This window comes from Homarus americanus, unplaced genomic scaffold, assembly GCF_018991925.1.
Source record: "Homarus americanus isolate GMGI-L3 unplaced genomic scaffold, GMGI_Hamer_2.0 scaffold3486, whole genome shotgun sequence".
Classification (NCBI taxonomy): domain Eukaryota; kingdom Metazoa; phylum Arthropoda; class Malacostraca; order Decapoda; family Nephropidae; genus Homarus; species Homarus americanus.
This window is the reverse complement of record NW_024750663.1, coordinates 10,001-25,000: the sequence shown is the minus strand read 5'-3', so window position 1 is coordinate 25,000 and position 15,000 is coordinate 10,001.

Below are 15,000 nucleotides of genomic sequence, written 5' to 3'. Positions count from 1 at the left end.
CACCACCACCACCACCACCACCACCACCAACCACCAACCACCACCAATCAATCACCACCACCAATCAACCACCACCACCACCAACCACCAATTTCACCACAACCACCACCACCAACCAACCACCAAATCAACCACACCAACCTCACCACCAATCACCACCAACACCACACTCACCACCACCACCACCACCATCACCACCACCACCATCACCACCACCAATCACCACCACCACCTAACCATTCCACCACCACTACCACCACCCCACTCCACCACCATCTCACCACCACCACCACCATCACCACCACCACACCACCACCACCACCACCACCACCACCACCACCCCCACTTCCACACCACCCCACCTCCACCTCCCCACCACCACCATCATCACCACCACTACCACCACCACCACCATCATCACCAACCACCACCACCACTACTACCACCACCACCCCACCACCACCCCCACCACCACCACTCACCACACCACCACTACCACCACCACCACCACACACCACCACCATCACCACCACCACCACCACCTCTACTTCCACCCACCCCAACCCAACTCCCAACCAACCAACCATCAACCACCACCACCACCAACAACCACCCCACCCACCAACCACCACCACCAACCACCCCAACCCCACCACCACCAACCACCACCACCACCACCACCCACCAACCACACCCCACTCCAACCACCCCACCCAACTCAACCACCAACCATCACCACCACCACCACCACCACCCACCACCACCACACCACCCACCACCCACCACTTCACCACCACCACCCACCCCACCACCACCACCACCACCACCACCACCACCACCACTCACCACCACCACCACCACCACCACCACCACCACCACCACCACCACACCACCACCACTTACCACCACCACCACCTCACCACCCCCACCAAACCACCACCACCACCACCACCACCACCACACCACCACCACTCCACCCACCACCACCACATCATCACCACCACCACCACCACCACCACCACCATCACCACCACACCACCACCACCACCACCCACCACCACCACCACACCACCACACCACCACCACCACCACCATCTCACTTCCACCACCTCACCCATCCACCACCACCATCATCCCCACCACTACTACCACCACCACCATCACCACCACCACCACCACCACTACCACACCACCACCACCACCACCACCACCATCACCACTCACCACCACCACCTCACCCACCACCACCCACCACCACCACTACCACCTACCACCACCACTACCACCACCACCACCACCACCACCACCACTACTACCACTACCTCACAGGCCAAATTAGTACAGGAGGCGGTGGAGGAAGGTAGTAACTCACACCCACAGGCAGGAACAAGACACTGCCGGACGGACTCTACAGACGGACGCTTGACGTGCATTACCTCCTGTGTTTTACCTTACCTGCTGCTCTCTCTCTCTCTCTCGGCAGTAGGGCAACAGGTGATGGCGGCCCTGTTGTGTCACCACACGTGTTGCTCTGCAGCTGTAGACGTCGTGGTGTTGACTGTCGGAGGCTGAGGGAGCACTTATTCTACATCACCTGTGCTTAAGGTGGTCTGCCTAGATCACCTAACCACCTTGACTCACGGCGTCCACCTTCACCTGAGACCCGTTCAACACTGTCACTATCACATCTGGGGCCTTCACAACACTGTCACTATCACACCTGGGGCCTTCATAACATCAGGTCACTATCACACCTGGGGCCTTCATAACACTGTCACCATCACACCTGGGGCCTTCACAACACTACTATCACACCTGGGCCTCACAACACTGTCACCATCACACCTGAGGGCCTCATAACACTGTCACTATCACACCTGGGGGCCACATTCCACTATCACACCTGGGGCCTTCACAACACTGTCACCATCACACCTGGGGCCTCACAACACTGTCACCATCACACCTGGGGCCACACAACACTTCACAATCACACCTGGGGCCTTCTAAACACTGTCACCATCACACCTGGGGGCCTTCACAACACTGTCACCATCACACCTGGGGGCCTCTATAACACTGTCACCATCACACCTGGGGCCTTCTAAACACTGTCACTATCACACCTGGTGGCCTTCACAACACTGTCACTATCACACCTGGGGCCAACACTGTCACCATCACACCTGGGGGTCACAACACTGTCACTATCACACCTGGGCTTCACAACACTGTCACTATCACACCTGGGGGCCTCATAACACTGTCACTATCACACCTGGGGCCTCTCCAACACTCTCACTATCACACCTGGGGCCTTACAACACTGTCACTATCATCCCTGCCTTCATAACACTGTCACATCACACCTGGGGCCTCTCACAACACTGTCACTATCACACCTGGGGCCTTCCATGACACTGTCACCATCACACATGGGGCCTACACAACAATTCACTATCACACCTGGGGCCCAACACCGTCACCATCACACCTGGGGCCTTCACAACACTGTCACTATCACACCTGGGGCCTCTATAACACTGTCACCATCACACCTGGGGCCTACACAACAATTCCCCACTATCACACCTGGGGGCCTTCACAACACTGTCACTATCACACCTGGGGCCTCCACAACACTGTCACTAACACACCTGGGGCCTTCACAACACTGTCACCATCACACCTGGGGCCTACACACAACACTTTCACTATCACACCTGGGGCCTTCAAACACTGTCACTATCACACCTGGGGCTCCCACAACACTGTCACCATCACACCTGGGGCCTTCACAACACTGTCACCATCACACCTGGGGCCTACACAACAATTTTCACCATCACACCTGGGGGCCTTCAAAACACTGTCACCATCACACCTGGGGCCTTCACAACACTGTCACTATCACACCTGGGGGCCTTCACACTGTCACCATCACACCTGGCCTACACAACACTCACTATCGCCTCACAACACCCACCTAACCTTACCTAAAGACAAATGGTAAGTTTTTTAGAAATGTTTGTTGTGTCTGTCAGGTCACTTCCCTATGGTATAAATAAACTGTATAAGAGTGTTAGAGGAGATGTCTTGGGTTGATCCTAAGAGCCACGCCATTTAAAACCTGTCGAAACACCTGTAATTAGTCATCGGGGGTTTATTGTGTAGCAGTCACAGGTGTGGTGTTGGGGGTGATGGAGGGGTGAGGTGTTGGAGGGGTGAAGGAAGTAGAGGGAGATGGTGGAAGGGTGTTGGAGGTAGAGGGAGGTGTTGGAGAGATTAGGAGAGAGAAGGAAGAATGTTATGGAGGAGGAGTAGGTGTTGTAGGGGTAGGAGGAGGAGGAGGAGGGAGATTGGGGAGGAAGAGGAGGAAGAGGGAGTATTGGGAGGAGGAGGAGGAGAAGTCGTGGGAGGAGGAGGTGGTTTGTGTCGGGGGAGGAGGAGGAGGAGGGGTGTCGGGAGGAGGAGGAGGAGGAGGAGTAGGTGTCGTGGGAGGAGGAGGAGGAGGAGTGGGTGTTGTGGGGTGTTGGGGAGGAGGAGATGGAGTGGGTCATGTCAATGAAGGTACATCATTAATGGTCTTCTTTCATTGAAGAGCAACACTGTGGCCACTATTCATACTGTGTGTGTGTGTGTGTGTGTGTGTGTGTGTGTGTGTGTGTGTGGTAGACTCCAGCTGGCTTTTATCTGGGGTGAGTGCTTGTGGGGAGGGTAATTGACAGAAATAGGACCCCTGGGCTGAGGAAATAATTCGTAAATGGGGTAATTGTCTTGTGTGTGGTTGGTTTAAGACGACCTGGAGATGACAGTCGTGGTCCTGTTTAGTCGTATATGTTTTTGTTCGGGTGATCTGAAGATGAACCACCCCAGCGTTATTTAAGTTAGGTTAGGGTTAGGTTAGGTTAGGTTATGGAGTGAGGGTTTTTAATCATCATGCGAAATGAGCTGAAGTCTCTCTCTCTCTTACATAACCTCCACACGTATAAATATAGGTTGTTGGTCAAATGGGCCCCAGTTCTAATAGGCCCCAGTCCAACTTATCTCAATCCGATAGGATGACCCTTAGGATTGGGGGCCTTAGGATTGGGGGCCCTAGATTGGGGGGCTCTTAGATTGGGGGTCCCTTAGGATTGGGCCTTAGGATTGGGGTCCCTTAGGATTGGGGCCTTAGGATTGGAGGTCCCTAGGATTGGGGGCCCTAGGATTGGGGCCCCTTTAGGATTGGGCTAGGATTGGGGTCCCTAGGAATGGGGGTCCCTTAGGATTGGGGGCTCCTAGATTGGGCCCTTGATTTGGGGTCCTTTAGGATGCCCTTAGATTGGGGGCCCTTTAGGATTGGGGTCCTTAAGATTGGGTCCTTAAGATTGGGGGCCCTTTAGGATTGGGGCCCCTTAGATTGGGGCCTCTAGGATTGGGGGCCCCTTAGAATTGGCCCTTAGATTGGGGCCTTAGATTGGTTTAGGATTGGGGGCCCTTAGGATTGGGGGCCGTTTAACCAATCATTTTAACACATACTTAAGGTTCACTACAACACAGTCTTCCTCCCTTTGTATGTCCTGATGCATGTGTTGGGCTGTGATATGTCCTGAGGTGAGTAACTGTGTCCGTGTGGAGTGCTGATACGTGGCCATTTAGTATGATATGTATGTGGGATACGTGGCCATGTAGTATGATATGTGCCATGGGTGATAATACGTGGCCATGTAGTATGATACGTACCATGTGGGGTGATATGTAATATGGGGTGATACATGCCATAGAGTATGCTATGTGGCCATGTGGGGTGATGATACGTGGCCAGGTAGAGTGAAGATACGTGACTATGTAGTGAAGTAAGATATCCTGGTCATGGTTAGTAAAGGTGACATCTGGTTAGTACAGGTGACATCATGGTTAGTACAGGTGACATCATGGTTAGTACAGGTGACGTCATGGTTAGTACAGGTGACGTCATGGTTAGTACAGGTGACGTCATGGTTAGTACAGGTAACATCATGGTTAGTACAGGTGACGCCATGGTGTACAGGTGACGTCATGTTGGTAAAGGTGACGTCATGATGTACAGGTGACATCATGATGTACAGGTGACGTCATGAGGTAAAGGTGGCATCATGAGCCTGTGCAGGGTGACGTCATGGTGTACAGGTGACGTCATGGTTAGTACAGGTGACGTCATGGTGTACAGGTGACGTCAGTGAGGTACAGGTGGGAGGGCAAGCCAGGCCAGCAGGTGTCACATCAACACGGGTCTTATCGTCGTCCACCTGTTGTGTTGTGTCGATGTGAGAGAGATGTGAGAGGTGAGAGAGACGGTGTGAGAGGTGAGAGACGGGTGGAGAGGTGAGAGAGACGGTGTGAGAGGTGAGAAGACGGTGTGAGAGGTGAGAGAGACGGGGAGAGGTGAGGAGAGACGGGGAGAGGTGGGGAGAGAGACGGTGGAGAGGTGAGAGAGACGGTGTGAGAGGGAGAGAGACGGTGTGAGAGGTGAGAGAGACGGTGTGGAGAGGTGAGGGAGACGGTGGAGAGGTGAGAGAGACGGTGGAGAGGGGAGAGAGACGGTGTGAGAGGAGAGAGACGGTGTGAGAGGTGAGAGAGACGGTGGAGAGGAGAGAGACGGGGAGAGGCGAGAGAGACGGTGTGGAGAGGCGGTGAGAAAGGTGGGACAGGAGAGGGGTGCAAGGAGAGAGAAATGTAGGAGAAAGAGAGAGAGAGAGAGAGAGAGAGAGGAGATTTGTGATGAAGGTGATGGTGGAGATGGTGATGAAGATGGTGATGGTGATGAAGGTGATGGTGGAGATGGTGATGAAGATGGTGGATGGTGATGAAGGTGATGGTGGAGATGGTGATGAAGATGGTGATGGTGATGAAGGTGATGGTGGAGATGGTGATGAAGATGGTGATGGTGATGAAGGTGATGGTGGAGATGGTGATGAAGATGGTGATGGTGATGAAGGTGATGGTGGAGATGGTGATGAAGATGGTGATGGTGATGAAGATGTAGGATGGTGGGGATGGTGATGAAGATGGTGATGGTGGGATGGTGATGAAGATGGTGATGGGAGATGGTGATGAAGATGGTGATGGTGGAGATGGTGATGAAGATGGTGATGGTGATGAAGATGGTGATGAAGATGGTGATGGTGATGAAGATGGTGATGAAGATGGTGATGGTGGAGATGGTGATGAAGATGGTGATGGTGATGAAGATGGTGATGGTGGAGATGGTGATGGTGATGAAGATGGTGATGGTGGAGATGGTGATGAAGATGGTGGTGGGGGATGAAGGTAAGTGATATGCGGAGAGGTTCCAGGAAGGGGTGAGTAACGAGCCTCACACAGGAAGCCGCCCATTTACCGTTGCTGGTCTTGTTAAACGATGTAAACAACCCAATTCTGTAGTTGGCACGAGAGTTGTGGTGAAGGTTAAGTGGCACTCTTGGTCGCATGCGGAAGGACTGCAGGCCGCAAGTTTAGGAAGGTTTTGTCCGCAGAAAAGATGAGCCCCCGTGTGGTCTGGATTGGGTCACTGTGGGTTTGTGGGCGTGTGAACTGGGTTATCGTGGGCGTGTAAGCTGGGTCATCGTGGGCGTGAGTGTGGTCACGTGGGCTGGACTGGGTCACTGTGGGTTTGTGGGCGTGAACTGGGTTATCGTGCGTGTAAGCTGTCATCGTGGGCGTGAGTGTGGTCACGTGGGCTGAATGGGTCACTGTGGGTTTGTGGGTGTGAACTGGTATCGGGCGTGTGCTGGTCATCGTGAGTGTGGTCACGTGGGCTGGAATGGGTCACTGTGGGTTTGTGGGCGTTACTGGATTATCGTGGGCGTGTCAGCTGGGTCATCGAGGGCGTGTGGGCTGAATCATTGTGGGCAGTGGGTGTGTGGGCGGAGTTCTACACACTTTGGTTCACTTTTCCACCTGTAGTAATCAATAAAGTAATAAGACATATCTTTCTCTACTTAACATAATCTAACACTTAAGTTTTAATAGGGACTTACTTATGGTGCCTTAAACTTGCCCTACTTACTTATATATACTTGTAAAATAAGTACATTAGATCTATCGTAAAGTCGTAGGGTGGAGAGTGTGTGTTTAGGCGGAAAAGATAGCTCTCTCTCTCTCCTCCTGCTAGTATCGTTCCTCTCATCCAACTTTTCCTGGCACCTTCTCTCTCATCTTGCTCCCCCTCCTCTTCTCCTCCTCCTTCTTCGCCTTGTTTATCACGCTCCTCTCACATTTCTTAGAACCGGTTTAGAAAATTGCTGATGTTGGTCTTCCGAATATTAAGTCTCTCTTTCTCTATTTATTTCTCTCTATCTCTCTCTTTGTATCTCTCTCTTACTCTCGTTCCCTCACCATCTATCCTCTCACAGCCCCGCCTTCCTTACTGGTGCTCTCTCACTGTTGACTCCTCTCTGTCATTCTCACCTGTGTGTCACTTGGGCCCCTGAGTGTCTACCTGTGTGGTGTGTAACTGTGTATGGCCCAGCATGCGACTGTTAAACCGGATATTGTTTTCAGTCACCGGTTGTCAGTGTGTGTGTGTGTGTGTGTGTGTGTGTGTGTGTGTGTGTAAAATGATGTAATGGTTAGCATGCTCGCCTCTCAAGCGTTGGCATATCCAGGTTCGATCCCCGGACAGGGTGAACCATGGGCAAGTTTCTTTACGCCATTGCCTCTGTCTACCCAGCAGTAATTGGGACCTGGATGTTAATCGATTTACGGATCGTGTTCCGGATAATGGTTAGCCAGTGCAGTTGGCGAGTTGTCCGGTCTCGGACTATTCCTGACACTGGGTCATGCAACTCGTTGGCTAGGTGTGGTTGTTGTTGGCGACAGCTTCACACCTTAAACAAATTCACCTAGGTGGCCCTTGGGCCGGCCATCCTCGAACACCAGGGCAAACCATTATGTATGTATGTATGTATGTATGAATGAGGGCTGAGGGCTGTCTTTACCCTTACCTTCTTCAATACGACCCCTCAAGAGGCGGCCATTATACCCACGCTGATGGCCAGGTGTATACAGGTGCTTAATGAGCTGATGGATACCTGAGACGTATCCCACCTGGCTATCACCCTATCTGGCCATCGCTACCTGTTCATCATCCTACCTGGCCATCATCCTACCTGGCCATCATCCTACCTGGCCATCATCCTACCTGGCCATCATCCTACCTGGCCATCATCCTACCCACATCATCCTACCTGGCCATCATCCCACCTGGCCATCATCCTGCCTGGCCATCATCCTACCTGGCCATCATCCTACCTGGCCATCATCCCACATGGCCATCATCCTACCTGGCCATCATCCCACCTGGCCATCATCCCACATGCCATCATCCTACCTGGCCATCCTACCCCATCATCCTACCTGGCCATCATCCCACATGGCCATCATCCTACCCGGCCATCATCCTACCTGGCCATCATCCTACCTGGCCATCATCCACCTGGCCATCATCCTACCTGGCCATCATCCTACCTGGCCATCATCCTGGCCTATCATCCTACCTGGCCATCCTACCCGGCCATCATCCTACCTGGCCATCATCCCATGGCCATCATCCTACCCGGCCATCATCCTACCTGGCCATCATCCTACATGGCCATCATCCTACCTGGCCATCATCTTTCAAGGTGATAACTCGTCCTCCTAACCTCACGTCTTTGCCACAGTGAGAGGCTAGAATGTATGGCCATTGTGAGAGGCCGCAATGAGAGGCCAAAATGAGAGGCCACACTGATAGGTTACAATGATAGGCCACAGTGAGAGGCCACAGTGAGAGACTCTCCCATGAGGGTGGACACTTCCGCCAGGCTGAGAGGAACACTGTAGTCACGCTGCTTCCTGGTGTGTGTGTGTCTGTCTTTGTCTGTCTATCTGTCTTTGTTTGTCTATCTGTCTGTCTGTCCATCTTTGTCTGTCCATCTTTCTTTGTCTTTCTGTCTATTTGTGTTTGTCTGTCTATCTGTCTTTGTTTGTCTAACTGTTTGTGTCTGTTTATTTGTCTTTGTCTGTCTATGTCTGTCTTAACGCCTCTTTATAACTTGTGTTTATTGTATTAGGTGTTGGTAGTTGTGGTTGGGATAGTAGTTGTGGTAGTAAGTGGTGGTGATGGTGATAGTAGTTTGTGTAGTGGTGGGGATGGTGGTAGTGACGATAGTAGTAGTAGTGGTGGTGGTGGTAGCTAGTAGAGGTGGTTGTAGTAGCAGTCTTAACAGAAGTAGTAGTAATAGTAGTCATAGTAGTAGTAGTAGTAGTAGTAGAAGATATTACTACCCGTACCCTTCATCTACTGTTTTTACGTAAGTCATCCTCGCTGACAGCCTGAACCTCCTCCCAACCTCTACCTAAATTCTCAAAGCTACAACAATTTTTTTTATTTTTTTTTACCACAAAGGAAAGTGGCGAGGTCGTGGTCGGGGGGTGGTGGCTTGGGAGAGTGTGGGAGGGGTGAGTGTGTGGGGAGGATGTGTGTGTGGAGGGGTAAGGTGGGGAGATCTTGTTTCGAGGGCGTGTATATATGGTGGTAATGGTGGGCATTCTCTCTCTCTCTCTCTGCCTGCCTCTCTGCCTGCCTCTCCTCTCGTTTGTTTCGCATCTTTTCGGTAAACATGATAGATTTAATTAGGTTAGGTTGTTTTATATTAGCGATAGGTTAGGTTAGGTTAGGTGTGGTTTAGTTAGGTAGGGTAAGGTGGTAGTGGTGGTGGTAATCGTGGTTTTAGTAGAGATGGTAGTAGTAGTCGTGGTGGTAGTAGTCGTGGTGGTGGTAGTCGGTGGTAGCAGTAGTAGTAGTAGTGGTGGTGGTGGTGGTAGTCGGTGGTGGTAGTCGGTGGTGGTTGTAGTCGTGGTGGTGGTGTAGTCGTGGTGGTGGTAGTCGTGGTGGTGGTAGTAGTCGTGGTGGTGGTAGTAGTCGGTGGTGGTAGTCGTAGTAGTGGTGGTGGTAGTCGTGGTGGTGGTAGTAGTCGGTGGTGGTAGTCGTAGTAGTGGTGGTGGTAGTCGTGGTGGTGGTGGTGGTAGTCGGTGGTGGTAGTGGTGGTGGTAATAGTCGTGGTGGTGGTAGTAGTCGTGGTGGTGGTATTAGTCGTGGTGGTGGTAGTAGTCGTAGTGGTGATAGTCGTAGTGGTGGTGGTGGTAGTCGGTGGTGGTAGTAGTCGTGGTGGTGGTAGTAGTGGTGGTGGTAATAGTCGTGGTGGTGGTAGTAGTCGTGGTGGTGGTAGTAGTCGTGGTGGTGGTCGTAGTCGTGGTGGTGGTGGTAGTCATTAATGGTGGTGGTAGTAGTCGTGGTGGTGGTAGTAGTCGTTGGTGGTGGTAGTAGTCGTGGTATTGGTAGTAGTCGTTGTGGTGGTGGTAATCGTGGTGATGGTGGTAGTCGTGGTGGTGGTAGTAGTCATGGTGGTGGTAGTAGTCGTGGTGGTGGTAGTAGTCGTGGTGGTGGTAGTAGTCGTGGTGGTGGTAGTAGTCGTGGTGGTGGTAGTAGTCGTGGTGGTGGTAGTAGTCGTGGTGGTGGTAGTAGTCGTGGTGGTAGTAATTCGTGGTGGTGGTAGTAGTCGTGGTGGTGGTAGTAGTCGTGGTGGTGGTAGTAATCTTATTGGTGTTAGTAGTCGTGGTGGTGGTAGTAGTCGTGGTGGTGGTAGTAATCGTGGTGGTGGTAGTAGTCGTTTGGTGGTAGTAGTGGTGGTGGTAATAGTCGTGGTGGTGGTAGTAATCGTGTGGTGGTAGTAATCGTGGTGGTGGTAGTAGTCGTGGTGGTGGTAGTAGTCGTGGTGGTGGTAGTAGTCGTGGTGGTGGTAGTAATTGGTGGTGTAGTAGTCGTGGTGGTGGTAGTAGTCGTTTGGTGGTAGTAGTCGTGGTGGTGGTGGTAGTCGTGGTGGTGGTGTGGTCGTGGTGGTGGTGGTAGTAGTCGTGGTGGTAGTGTAGTAGTGTGGTGGTGGTAGTCGTGGTGGTAGTCGTGGTGGTGGTGGTAGTAGTCGTGGTGGTGGTAGTCGTGGTGGTAGTCGTGGTGGTGGTAGTCGTGGTGGTGGTGGTAGTAGTCGTGGTGGTGGTAGTGTAATTGGTAGTCGTGTGGTGGTGGTGGTAGTAGTCGTGGTGGTGGTAGTAGTCGTGGTGGTGGTAGTAGTATTAGATATTTATTTAAAAAAAAGAAAGCTAAACCAAACAGCAGCTAACTTAACCAAACTGTTGGCCTAGCTCCCTCACAGCTGTCAGCGCTAAAAGAATATAATTTTACGATTATCAGCGAGGCTGTCAGTTTGAGTCATGCTGTCACGTGCTTGATGATAGCCCTGTGAGGTTAATATATTGTCATGTCAGCTGTAAGGCCCCAAGGGTGTGTAATTTTACCAGTATATTATTGAGAAGGTCAGAGAAACATGGACTAGCATTGTGTTGGGGGTAAACTAAGTATCTTCGTCATGCACGGCTGTTTACCTTCGTCGTGCACGGCTGTTTACCTTCGTCGTGCACGGCTGTTTACCTTCGTCGTGCACGGCTGTTTACCTTCGTCGTGCACGGCTGTTTACCTTCGTCGTGCACGGCTGTTTATCTTTGTCGTGCACGGCTGTTTACCTTCGTCATGCACGGCTGTTTACCTTCGTCATGCACCGGCTGTTTACCTTCGTCATGCACGGCTGTTTACCTTCGTCATGCACGGCTGTTTACCTTCGTCGTGCACGGCTGTTTACCTTCGTCATGCACGACTGTTTACCTTCGTCGTGCACGGCTGTTTATCTTCGTCGTGCACGGCTGTTTACCTTTCGTCGTGCACGGCTGTTTATCCTTCGTCGTTGCACGGCTATTCTTCGTCTTGCACCTGAAGATTAGCCCTCCTTAACATATATAGAGAGCACCTGAAGATAAACCACCTAATGTACCTGTAGTTAGGTTAGGGTGTCACACGCCTATGCCCACACCCTGTCCACCACGCCTAGTGCCCCACACACCCTGCACCCAGTGCCCCACACACCCTGTACACCCACGCCTAGTGCCCCACACCCTGTACACCCACGCCTAGTGCCCCACACACCCTGTACACCCACGCCTAGTGCGCCACACACCCTGTACACACGCTTAGTACACCCCACCCACGCCTAGTGCCCCACACACCCTGTACACACACGCTTAGTGTGCCACACACCCTGTACACCCACGCCTGAGTGCCCCACACACCCCTGTACACACACGCCTAGTGCCCCACACACCCTGTCCACCCACGCCTAGTGCACACCCTGTGCCCGCCTAGTGCCCACACACCCTGTCCACCCACGCTTAGTGCCCCACACCCTCTACACCCGCCTAGTACCCCCACACACCCTGCACACCCACGCCTAGTGCCCCACACACCCTGTACACCCACGCTTAGTGTTCCACACACCCTCTACACCCACGCTTAGTGCCCCACACACCCTGTACACCCACGCCTAGTGCCCCACACACCCTGTACACACCAGGCACTTCACATGCTTACCTCGTCACATTCCTCACCTTGCACGAATATTCTCTACTGCCAACGTCTTGACTCACCCTTCTCTCTCTCTCTCTCTCTCTCTCTCTCTCTCTCACACACAGAGTCAAGCAGGAGGTTTGACACATGTGGTGGGCGTCGTAAACAATGTTGTCTTCGCCCTGTAAACATGAAATAACACAGTGTTTACAAGTGTTTACAACCGAAGCTCATTAATTAAGGACTTATTTTAGCGGGGCCTCCAGTTAACACGGTCTTTGGGTAACTCGATCTCTGGTTTATGTAGGGTCTGGTTAACATACGTCAGTTAACCAGCGGGTAGTTTAAGGTTCCAGTTAACAGTTAACCAGCGGGAGGTGGGTAAGGTGAGTTCTCCACCTTCAGTTAACTTAATTCATTATTATTCGTCACGGCTCACTTGAATGTTTCCGTGCCCCGTGTGTGTGTGTGTGTGTGTGTGTGCGCCACAGAACACAAGGCTCTAGTATCACATCTCAACACCTCTCCTCAGATCACACTTCTCCACGGACAGACAGACAAACGAATATGTTACTGCTGAGGACTTGTGTGTGATCTAATCTAACCTAACCAAACCTAATCTAACCTAACCTAACCTTACCTAACTTTACCTAACCTAAACCTGACTTAACTTATCCTAACCTAACCCAACCCACCTCTAACACCACCGACCTGTAATCCCACCACACTTCCAATCCCCACCCCCAACACCCACCCTCACCCCGAAACCAAGCCAAGCCCCCACCCCCCACCCACCCCACCCACCACCCACCCCACCACCCCAACCCACCTCTCTTACTTAACCTTATCAAACAACACAGCATAAAAGTCAGGGTTAAACCGACTCGGCCACAACACTAACCATAAACGCCATGTTAAATTAACCTCGTCTAGGGTAGAGGCTGAGTAAACACGCGTTCTTTTGCCGTAGTTATGCCATAATGAAGTCAGATGTAGAGGCGTCACCAACTGGTTTTGTGGGGTGGGGTGGGTTGGGGGGGGGTGTGAGGGGTGGAGGTGGGGAGGGGGGTGGGGAGGATGGTGGGGATGGAGGTGGGGAGGTGGTGGGGGATGGGAGTGGGGGATGCGCGTAAACAAACCCCCCGTTTGATAAGTCTACTACTAAGGTGTAACTTATATTTTCTTAAGTAACTGTGTGTTTACATAACGTCTCGGATGAGTATACGAATGAGATGATCTTGTTACTTTAATTAATCGTGTGTGTGTGTGTGTGTGTGTGTGTGTGTGTGTGTGTGTGTGTGTGTGTGTTGTATTTTTGTTTCTTTTAATACAGTACTTGACGTTTATCCTCTCACCACCCACACCACTAACCACCCACACTGTTAACCACCCACACCACCAACCACCACACTATAACCACCCACACCACTAACCAACACACACCACCACCCACCCACCACCACCACCCACCACCACCACCACCACCACCACTGACCACCCACACCACTAACCACCCACACACCACCACTAACCACCCCACACTAACCACCCACCACCACCCACACCACTAACCACCCACACCACTGACCACCCACACCACCACCTAACCTCCCACACTACCCCAGCAAAAAAGGCCGCCGTCTGGGGTCTTGAGTTCAGGGGTGGCGGTATACACGTCTTGTCTTCAGGGCGCCGAGAGATGCCGCTGTCGTCACCTTTGCAGTAGTGGTTCTCCTCCTCCTCCTCCTCCCACATCTCTTCTCCCCATTCCGTCTCCAACAGATCTCTTACCTCCCCCAACACCTCCAACACACCTCCCCAGCACACCTCCTCCTCCCCCAATACACTACAACACCTCCTCCAGCACCTCCCCCAACACCTCTACACACCTCCCCAGCACACCTCCCCCAACCCTCCCCAACACCTCCCCAACACCTCTCCCAGCACCTCCCACCACCTCCAACCACCTCCCCACACACCTCCTCCAACCCCTCCCCACCTCCTCAACCTCCCCCCTCATCACCTCCCCAACACACCTCCTCCATGCCTCCCCACCTCCTCCAACACCTCCCCACCACCTCCAACATCCTCCCCAACACCTCCCCAACACACCCCAACACACTCCCCCAACACCTCCCAACACACCTCCCCAGCACCTCCCCAACACCTCCCCAGCACCCTCCCCCACACTCAGCACCCTCCCCACACCTCCTCCGCACCCTCCCAACACCTCTCCCTCCTCCACACCTCCCCCACACACCTCCCCGCACCTCCCCACACCTCCTCCAGCACCCTCCCCCAACACCTCCCCCCACCACACCTCCCCCAACACACCTCCCCAACACACCTTCCCACAACACCTCTCCCCCCAACCTCCCCCAGCCCCTCCCACCTCCCCAGCACCTCCCCCACACCTCCCCCAGCACCCCACCTCCTCCAGCATCCCCCCTCCCCCCAACACCTCCCCCAACCTCGCACCTCCCCCAACACCTCCCCAACACACCTCCCCCAGCACCCTCCCCCAACATATCACACACACCTCCCTC